Genomic DNA, 10,735 nt, shown 5'->3' on the forward strand with positions numbered 1-10,735 from the left:
GAACTTAGTAAAAAGATTATGGCCTTTGGAGTGGGACAGATTTGAATTCTATCAAAACTTTACCACTTACTTATAAAGTGACCCAAATTGCTTCACATCTATGCCTCAACTTCCTTACCTAATTTCTACAAAGATGGTAAGTGCAGCAGTTCATAGTTTCATAATTTTTCCTAATTACCTCCACCCCCACCTATAAACAGAGCAACTTGATAGCAAAATAAAAAAGCCATGGACAACATTAACAAGAAAACAATGTTAAGGTCTCTTCACAGAACCCAAATACAAATGGTAGGAATGATCGTTAGTCACTACAGATACCTGTGTGGCATCAATGTCTGTGTGGAAGGAGGTGGAAAGCACTGGGATGTCTGACAGACAGTTGAATCCTAAAGTAGGCAGTTGGTATTCCCTGCAAAACACTGTAGGCTAGTTTGCAAATAGCTATTGAAACTAAGAGGGATTTTGCCCAATCCAGTAGTAGATGAATGTAACAGGTCCACTTGGCTGGACATGTTTCTCTGCTAGGACTCTTGCCTTCTCCATTCCCTCACATTCACCTAAATTATTCTTATTAATTGTTCAGCTTTAAACATATGTACAATTTTGCCTGATGTATTGCTTTTCTATTGATGCTTTAACAAATTACCCCTAATTGAATGACTTAAAACAACACAGATTTGTTTTTTAGTTCTCTGTAGTTCAAAAGTCTAACACAGGTCTCACTAGGCTAATATTAAGGTATTGGTAGGGCTCGGTGCCTGGAGCTCAGGGGCTAGGGCACCAGCCACAAACTCTATGGTGGGTTTGAATCCAGCCCAGGACTACCAAACAACAATGACAACTACAACCAAAAATTAGTTGGGCATTGTGGCAGGTGCCTATAGTCCCAGCTACTTGGGAGGGTGAGGAAAGAGAATGGCTTAAGCCCAAGAGTTTGAGGTTGCTGTGAGCTGTGACACTACAGCACTCTACCCAGGGCAACATAATGAGACACTATCTCAAAACAAAAACAAAAACACCTCAGAAGCATTTCCTGACCCGAGATGTGGCAGGTATTCCTTCTTTGAGGGCCCCAATCAGATGGTATCCTGATTGCCCATGGACTTGTCTTTCCCATGGATATAATAGGTTCTCCCTAAAGTATCTTCTTAGCCACTGAGTTGCCACAGTCTAGAACAGCACTGTTCAACATAAATATAACTTGAGCCATATAAGTTATCTTAAATTTTCTAGTGGCTACATTAAAAAAGTAAAAAAAATGTATGAAATAAATTTTAATATCATATTTTATTTAATTCAGTGTTTCTGAAATAGTATCATTTCAACATGTAATTAATATAAATGTTATTAATGAGATAATTTATTTTTATTTGGACTAAGTCCTTGAAATTCAGTGTGCTTGTTTACATATATAGCACATCTCAATTAGAAGTTGCCACAGTTCAGATGCTCGGTGGCCACATGTGGTCCGTGCCTACCACATTGGATAGCATGACCCTGGCACAACCCTTAGTACCTAGATGCCTTCCGTGTGTATTTGTCTAACAATCAGTTGATCAGGCTGACTTGCAGCCAGTGAGAGTGCTGACTCTTGGAAGAAGTGAGTGCCAAATCCAGTGTGCATGCATGGGGCTTTAGTTTTATTTGATTCTGCATAAATATCAGAAACAAAATCAAACTCCTGAGGAACAAATGGATTTTGAATTCTATTCTGGCAATTTGCAGACTCAGATTAGGCACCCTTAGTTTCCTGTTATGAGGAGGGGGCATCCAGCACAGTAAATATTTACCCAGAGTCCTCTTTCCCAGATCTTGTGAGTAGGAGGTCATTAGCTTATGAGACTAAAAAACATATTTTCACATTTCTAAAAGTTTGCCTTTAAGGTATAACTCCTTTAAAATATTATCCCTAAACTGCAATTTGAAAGCTGATCCTGCTAACTCTGGCTTTCCAAATCTCTTTGAAGCCACAGGATAGTATAAACTCAAAGCATTTATTTTCATAGTTCTGTGACAGAAAAATAAACCCATATCCCATCTGAAGGGACACTTAACCTCTGAGCTTCAGAATGTGGTCTGCCAGGTGAGGGTACTAACCAGTGTCTAGGGCTTTCATTTCCATCATGATTGCTCCAGGATGCTTTTTTCTACTTTGGTTTACTCTTTCAAAAACCACTAGAGTCTCCTTCACACAGGGATACATCTCACAAATAGTGTACTTGCAAAGTTCTTTGAATTGGGCTTGTGAATAGAGTGCTGTGATCTAGCAAGGTATTAATCTATAATCAAAAACAATTGTTGCTCCCCCTGTGAATATGTGGAGAGAAAATCACATAGCCACAGTGCTCTGATTTTTCTTCTCTGTACACCCTGCAACCAGGCAAAGAACCAGTCACATATTAGGTTGCTAAATGGTGTTGAACATGTGAGTGAATGCTATGAATTCTCTTCTCTTGGCTCTCAGATTTGCAAAGGGAATGGGAAGAGTTATCCATTGCTAGGGATCACTCACTCTATAGAACACATGGGTAGCAAATTCTCAGGAAAAACATTACATTTACAGCACAATCTATTATAAAAGAAGAAAGAGAACATGTCCTAAGAAGTGAGGTTAGGTTGCAGGGTTTTATAAAGCTTTATACTAAGAACAGTCTCAATGTAAACTGGGTACTGCCTAGGGGCCGAAGATCACTGTGCGTTTCCCCTAGTGGGTCTAGTAGATTATCTGGTTGCAGCAAGAACCACCTAAGAGGCAGCAAAGGCCCCAGGACTAGAGTGATCATGAAGAGAGCTGAGTTGATTAAGGCTTTGTCTGCACCCATGCTGTGTAATTGACTTCTGTGAGTTAACTTCAGTAATTTATAGCTTAGTTTTATTTAGCTCTAGCTCATCTTCATGGTTCCATTTATACAAGTATTCTTTAGCCCAAAGCACTTACAAAATAAAAAAGAATCCTATTTTTTTGAAATGTAGAAAAGTACAAATAGGAATGGCAGAAGTGTTTTAGAAGTGTCTTCATTCTGCCACCTTTGGGCCCAACACAGAAGATTCTTACAGGGCTAAGCATCCTTTTTCTTGCAAAGGATGCAGGTTATAGTGGATTTAATGCCAGAGATTGCTCTAGAAGATCAGGTGCTCATCCTTATAATGATGAGAGGACAGGTTGGTCCTAGGGCATAACTCTGATACAATGCCTTCAACAGTGACTACAGAACCAACCATATTTATTCCTTACCCCACCGTCTGTAGCTCTAGCCTCTCACTGCCGATTTCTCTAAGGTTGCCACATCAGAAGAGATGTGTGCATGCATGCGTTTTACTTTTCATTGGCTTATCTCCTCTTAAGACACAGACAGAGAATAGTTAATTACTTTTCATTCATCATGGGTTTTGACCCTAATACAGTCATGCATCAATTAGTGATGAAGATACATTCTGAGAAATGCTTTGTTAGATGATATCATCATTGTATGAACATCATAGAATGTACTTACACAGACCTAGATGGTATAGCCTACTACACCTATAGGTTATATGGTATAGACAACAGCTCCTAGACTACAAACCTTTATAACATGTTAATAATGAATACTCTAAGCAACTGTAACACAATGGTAAGTATCTGTGTATCTGAACATATCTAAACATAGAAAAGGTACAGTAAAAATATGGTTTACAAGGTAAGAAATAGTTCTCCTATATGGACACTTACCGTGAATACAACCTGCAGGGCTGGAAATTGCACTGTGTGGGCTGGTGAGTGAGTGGTGTGTGAATGTGAAGGCCTAAGACATTACTGTAGGCCAAGACTCTCCTACTGCAGATTTTATAAACACTGGACACTTAGACCACACCAATTTCATTAAATTTTTGTCTTTCTTTAATATAATTATACTTAGGTCACTAACTTTTTTACTTTATAAACTTTTAACTTCTTTTACTTTTTTGACTCTTTTGTCATATAGTTAGCTTAAAACACAAATGCATTACTCAGCTTTACAAAAGTCTTTCCTTTATGTCCTTATTCTATAAACATTTTTCCATAATTTTTTTTTTTTTTTTTACTTTTAAGCCTACGCCTACACAGGGTCAGGATTATCAATTTCACTGTCTTCCACCTCTACATCTTGTCCCACTGGAAGGTATTCAGGGGCAGTGTCATGCACGGAGCTGTCAGCTCCTAGGATAAGAATGCCTTCTCATGACATACCTCTTGGAGGACCTGCCTGAGCATTTTATAATTAATTTTTTTTGTTGATATGTGGAAGGAGTACGTTCCAAAGGAACAATAAAAAGTATAATATGGTAAATACATAACCAGTAACATAGTCATTTATTATCAAGTATTATGCACTGCACATAATTATATATGCTACACTTTTATACAACTGGCAGTGTAGTAGGTTTGTTTAATACCAGCATTACCACAAACACATGAATGACGGTTTTCACTATGTTGTGACAGTTACAATATCACCAAGTAATAAGAATTTTTCAGTTCCATTATAGCTGTATAAAGCTGCCATTGTATATGCAGTTTCTTGTTGACTTAAACATCATCATGCAGCACACAACTATATACTACAATATAAATAGACTGAATACACTTGGCATAGTACTATGTTTTGAAATCCTCTTTCCTTGTTTTTCTTCTTGTCTTAGTTGTAGAAGAAAATGTACACATACAGGTTCAGCTACATGATCCCTAAATCCTAACTCTCCAGGTTTTACAATATAAAATGTAACTTGGACACATATGAAATACAAAATGAAAAATAAAATGGTTGTTCAGTCTGTTAAGGCTGGGTGATAGGCAGTCAAGAATAAGATCAAGCTTAGGAGTTGAATGTGTCTAGAATGTAGTAGCTTTTGCAAAGCATTCTTGAGTAGAATCATCTACTTCAGGGATATACAGGACCATGAGAATGGTCCAAGTTCAGAGACCAAGTGTTCTATGCAATTGTGGGAAAGAACAGGCCAGAAATAAATTTCAGTTAAGCCAAATGAAAAGAAAAACCACAAATCAGAATTGAATAGGAAGGTGAGTATGAACACATAAGACAAAGAAAGAGGATGAACCACTGAGTAAAGTTTTTCTGCTTCCTATTCTGTTTGTTTTTATTGCTGGGGTCGGGCAGATAAGTGTCTGCAGGTGTGTGATAGAAATCAGAAAGGAAGGCAGACTGGTAAGGAAGTCCTCTTTTTGGCTACTGGAAGCTGATGCTTTGTCCAATTTTTTTTTCATTGTATTCATAAAATTGGCTGAAATTCCATCTATTTGAAAACTCCAGCGTTTTGGGAGGAAATGAAATGTTTGTATTAGTGATTCTAAAGTTAATGTTTCAAATATTTTTCCTAAAATTAGAGGCCTCAATAACATTGAGATGGCCAAACAAATTTGATTTTTCTTTTCAATGATGTTTGTGCTGGGCTTATTTTGCTAAGGGCTTGGCTGTGGTTGCTAATGACAGATCACCAATTTAGTTCAAGTGTATTGTACAGAAATTGAGAACAACTTTCTCTCATGTCCTAAAGGAGTAGAAATGATAAATATGGCAATGAAGTGAGTTGGTCTGGGCAATAGGGTCAAGAGATGCTGGCCATGTTCCTTGACCACTTATAGCCAGCCTTGCCAGCAAATGATTTTTATTTATATTCTTTAGTTGGTTACACTTAATTTTTAAAAATATTGAACTTTCAGTTGCAAAAAATTAAATTCCTTGTAATTCTGAGTTTGTAGAAAGCTGTTGTACACTTTATATGTGTCTCTTTTTATTTATTTACTTTACTTTTACTAATCATTCCTGGTCCCGAGTTTCATCTCTCCTCATCACTTATTGTCCCTCTTACTTTTTTTATATGTAATATTATCAACCTACATTTGCATGTATTACATTCTGATTTCCATTTATTATTGGTAAACACCCAGCTGGTTATAAATTCTTCCTATTGCAAAGATTGCTGTAGTGAATATTTCTATAAGTCTCTCTTTGTGCACATGTATGTTTTTTCCTAAAAAATAATATTATCAGTTGTAGGATATTACCATATGAATCTTGACCTAATATTTTCAAACTGATCCCCAAATTAGGCACGTATTTAAAAAACATCCAATAAAAGAGCCATATTTCATTATATTGACAGAAGAAAGTATTCTGGACACAGAAATCTTGTAACTCATCCCATACCACCAAACCTACCCACTAAATGCAGAGATGTTAGCCATCTTCATTTATACAAAGCTTCTACAAGAAAAACATAGAAAATGAAAATTTCTATGCAAAGTATTTCAATTGATAAAAGTTACCTCCGTCCATACACACATATGGTAAGAAAAGACTACAAAAACCAACTTGACAATAGGGGAAATTAAAAAAAAAATTATCTGAACTATAAATAAAATAAAGTTGGCGAGAGAGAGAGAGAGAGAGAGAGAGAGAGAGAAATGAAGTAAGAGTTGATGGAATTCAGGGAAGAAATAGAAGGAAAACAAAGAATTATATCAGAAGTGAAGGTTAAATTTCAAGGTACCTTCTTCCCAAATAGATTCACGTGAAAAATTAATAAGAATAATTTAAGAAAAGCAGAGAAAAAGCCAATAGAATGAACACAAGATAAATGGAAGAACTATAAGGATCAAAGAGACAATAAAAATGTGTGAGTGTAATGGAATTAACAAAAGATCTAACATCTATTATTTAGTTACCTGAAGAAGAAAAACAAGAATTTAGGGAATATTGTATCCATAAGCCCTACTTCAGGAATCTACCAGGGAATATGCTTCATCTAACCAAGAGATAAATGGGAAAACTGTGGAAAAGGACTGATTCAGAGTATTAATTGTAGACCTAACAAAGGAAGAATAATATATAAATGTTTTCTGTATTCACAGTAGAAATAATGCAACTAAAAAAATCAAAGGAGTGGGGAGAAAAAAAGAGGAAATTCCATAGTATAACATTAGTGAAATTACCATATATCAGTATCTATGAAGTAAATTTAAAGCAGTGATCAGAGGAAATTGCTTAGCCTAAAACAAATATCTCTGCTATTTTCCCCCAAAATGAGACATAAAAAAGATAAACTAGAAAGTAATGAATTGGATTACATATAGGAGGTGGGTAGAAATGGGAAATGGATGAACAGGTCATGTTTCTCTCTTCTTCTTCTTTCTTTTTTTCTGCATAGTTTTGAATTCTGGTATTATGGGAATGTTTCGCTTACCTGAAAACATAAAATAAAAGCAATAACAATGGGTAAGCATCTTAAAATGGGAAACAAGCAAGAAAAATGAACCCATTTCGAATACATTAATCACACTGAAGAGGCATGTACAGTGGGAGAACAAAGCCAGTCACTTTTAAACACAATATGTTTACTGCATTATCAGCCTAAAGATCAAACACACTGTGAATGAACACTGAAGTGTAAAGGTAAGTTGTTCTTCTCAATAATATGGGTTAGCAGTTCTGAAACCCCTTCCTATGTATTTTCAGATTGAAGAAATGTCCATATAGTGAATATAAATGGAGCAAAGTTTCTCCCTGTTGAAGAGGGAGTTACAAATACAGCACATACTAAACTGATTCCTGTAGTGTTGGAATGGATTTGGAGGTATCAATATGAAATAAGAATTTTATATGTAGATATGAATACATAAAAATAGATATATGTGTCAATCGTCAATCACTGTGGTTATCATCTATGTCTACAAATAGTCCGATCCCCCTCTGCTTGATTCTGTGCTGTGTCATGATTCACTTTTACCTAGAACTTGGTGGAAATGATGCTGGTCACTTCTGAGGCTAGCTTAGCAAAGTCCATGCAGCCTCTGCCTGACTTCTTTGGATTCTTGCTCTGTGGACGCCTCTCTTGGGACAGTCCCCCTTAGAAGCTACTTGTTTCTGCTATAAGAAGTCTAAGCCCAAAGGAAAAGCCACATGTAGGTTTATTTTTTTATTTTTTTGAGACAAAGCCTCAAACTGTCACCCTGGATAGAGTACTGTGGCATCACAGCTCACAGCAACCTCCAACTCCTGGGCTCAAGTGATTCTCCTGCCTCAGCTTCCCAAGTAGCTGGGACTACAGGTGCCCACCACAACACCTGGCTACTTTTTGGTTGCAGCCGTCATTGTTGTTTGGCAGGCCCGGGCTGGATTCGAACCCACCAGCTCAGGTGTATGTGGTTGGTGCCTTAGCCGCTTGAGCTACAGGCGCAGAGCCACATATGTTGGTTTTATACTTGACACTCTGAGCTGAGCCCATCATTTAGTTCCCACAGCCAGATATGTGAGAGGGGAAATGGTCAACCAGTCTCAGCTTCTCAGGTTGCAGCTAGCCATCTGAATCTTCCAATTTGATGCCTTCATGCAGTAGTAAAGGTCCCGCTCTACTATGCACTATTTAGATTTCTGATTACAAGTAATTATAAGCATAAAAATGATTGCTTTCATGAGAGTAGAAGACACAGGGCCGAGACTGGATGCCGGGGCTTGCTGATTGGGTGCAGGTGTTGAACAACCCTCAACAGACGCTGACCAGCGGGGCTGATAACCACAGGCAAGAACTAGCTTGACCCGACGTGTCAGCTACCTCTGTCACCTTATGTGAAGTTTGGCTAATAATAATATCATTTGCACTGGGGTTTTAGGATTTTTCTGCCTTTGAAATCACCATGACAGTTCTGAGACAACCATATAAAGTATAAAAAAAGGAAAAAAAAAAAAAAAAGAAAGGAAGAAACCCAATTCTAGGAATGACCATTCAAATTCTTTTTTTTTTTTTTTTTGCAGTTTTTGGCTGGGGCTGGGTTTGAACCCACCACCTCCAGTATATGGGGTTGGCACCCTACTCCTTTGAGCCACAGGCAGCAGCCCCATCCAAATTCTTTGAAAAAGCCAATCTTTTGGTCTTGAATATTTCTCCCCTCATTAGTAAAACTATAAAAGGTTTACAACTACTTCCTGAGACCCAGTGTGGGGCTCACACCTGTAACCCTAGCACTCTGGGAGGCCAAGGCAGGTGGATGGCCTGAGCTCAGGAGTTTGAGACCAGCCTGAGCAAGAGTGAGACCCCATCTCTAAAAACTAGCTGGTTATTGTGGTGGGCACCTGTTGTTAGAGAAATTAGTAAGTGATTCAGTTAAGAATCACTTGTCATCCCAGGTACTTGGGAGGCTGAGGCAAGAGAATCACTTTGAGCCCGAGTTTGAGGTTGCTGTGAGCTGTGATGCTGAGAGTGACAAAGTGAGCCTTGGTCTCAAAAACAAAACAAAACAAAGCAAAAATGCTTCTTCCCAGTGCAGCTTCTCAGGTTTTGTTTCAATAAAAAAGCTTTCCTTGCTTGGCTTATGTGGTGGTGATGCATCCTGAAATTCTTCTGAAGATCACCCAGAACTTGCTCAAACCTTGGAGTTATTTACTTTGTTACTTGGAGGCTAGTAACAAATTTCTGCTACTAAGTGTGGGCTGCTGTGTTACGGCAAATAATGCCTAGAATAGGGGGAGAGTGTGAGCACCTCCTTAGAGTAGAATGGCTATTCATAAGTGTGGACAGAAGGGCAGACTTAGAAAAATCACCATTTGGCAGCCATTAGGGAAATTAGTATGTGATTCAGTTAAAAATCACCAAAGGATGCTAAACCTAGTAAATTAAAATTTGTTAATGACTGGATTAATAACACCCGCACTTGAAGGGTGAGGAATTGCAAAGGGAAAAATAGTAAATTTGCCCTGGAGAATACTGGCACATACCATCTTAATCATGCAATCAAAGTTAACATTCCCCATCATGGAACAATCAACCTGAAGGACCTCTAATGTCATGCATTGAAAAGGACACAAGATAATTGCCGTAGTATTCTTGCCGAAAATGTGTAACCTGAATACAAACATGAGGACACATCAGACAGACCCTCACTGAGGCACATTCTGCAAAACTGACCTGTGATCTTAAGATCATGTTTACAAAAAACAAAGATTGAGAAACTTCTGATAAAAACACATACCAACTAAATGCAATGCATGATTCTGAATAAGGAAAATACGGTTTTTTTTTTTTTTTTGGTGTTGGGAAAATCAGTGAAATTGAAATACAAAATATAGATAATAGTATCGAAACAGTGTTAGTAACTTGGTTTTGTTAGTTACACTGTGGTTTTGTAAGAGATCACTCCTGCTCTTAGGAAATACAGAAGTCTGTAGAGGTGAAGAGGCATCATGTCTATAGTTTGCTTTTAAAATGTTATGAAAAATTGGGTGGCCCCTGTGGCTCAAAGAAGTAGGGTGCCGGCCCCATATGCCAGAGGTGGCGGGTTCAAACCCAGTCTCAGCCAAAAACTGCAAAAAAAAAAAAGTTATGAAAAATAATGCATAAATTATAAGCAGTTTCCTGTTAACAACCAGGGATCTGGGAAAAAGATAAATATGTAAGTAATTTGTAGTCTATTTGCAACTTTTCTGTTTGATATTATTTCAAAATACAAAGCTAGACAAAAAAGAATCAATGATTAGGTAAGACTTAGACACTGAAATACGTTGATCAACCTAAGTAAGTATTAATAATAAATAACCATTTTGAAGTTAAAAACAGCATGAGGCTAAAATACTGGGATTATATAGCACAATGATTATGATTAAAATACTAGGCTTATATAGCACAATGATTATGTATTCATTGAATAATACATCTTAAAAATATATAAGTTAATATATAATAGAACCACAAGAAGAAATTA

This window comes from Otolemur garnettii, unplaced genomic scaffold (assembly GCF_000181295.1).
Source record: "Otolemur garnettii isolate 467f Iridium unplaced genomic scaffold, OtoGar3 scaffold00008, whole genome shotgun sequence".
NCBI classification, from domain to species: Eukaryota; Metazoa; Chordata; class Mammalia; order Primates; family Galagidae; genus Otolemur; species Otolemur garnettii.